The sequence below is a fragment of the Vombatus ursinus genome, unplaced genomic scaffold (assembly GCF_900497805.2).
Source record: "Vombatus ursinus unplaced genomic scaffold, bare-nosed wombat genome assembly UNPS02014811.1, whole genome shotgun sequence".
Classification (NCBI taxonomy): domain Eukaryota; kingdom Metazoa; phylum Chordata; class Mammalia; order Diprotodontia; family Vombatidae; genus Vombatus; species Vombatus ursinus.
Window position 1 is genome coordinate 9,377,299 of NW_020954589.1, and position 319 is coordinate 9,377,617.

Genomic DNA, 319 nt, shown 5'->3' on the forward strand with positions numbered 1-319 from the left:
GTGCCACCTAGCTGCCCATCCCTCCTCCCTTGCTCTCTGCTAATTATCACAGCTGCTTGTGTGTTGTCCAGGGCAACTTTGGGTTAAACTACAGGTGGGGAACCTGGAGCCTCGAGGCCACATGTGGCCTTCTAGGTCCTTGGGTGTGACCTTTTGATTGAGTCCAAGTTTTACAGAACAAATCCTTTTATTAAGAGGATTTGTTCTGTGAAGTTTAACGGTTAAACATTTAGAAGGCAACTAATGCCTTCTGCTTGCCATATTGGGCCCTAGTATACATCTTTATAGGCCTGCAAGCTAACAAAATACAGTGGAGATG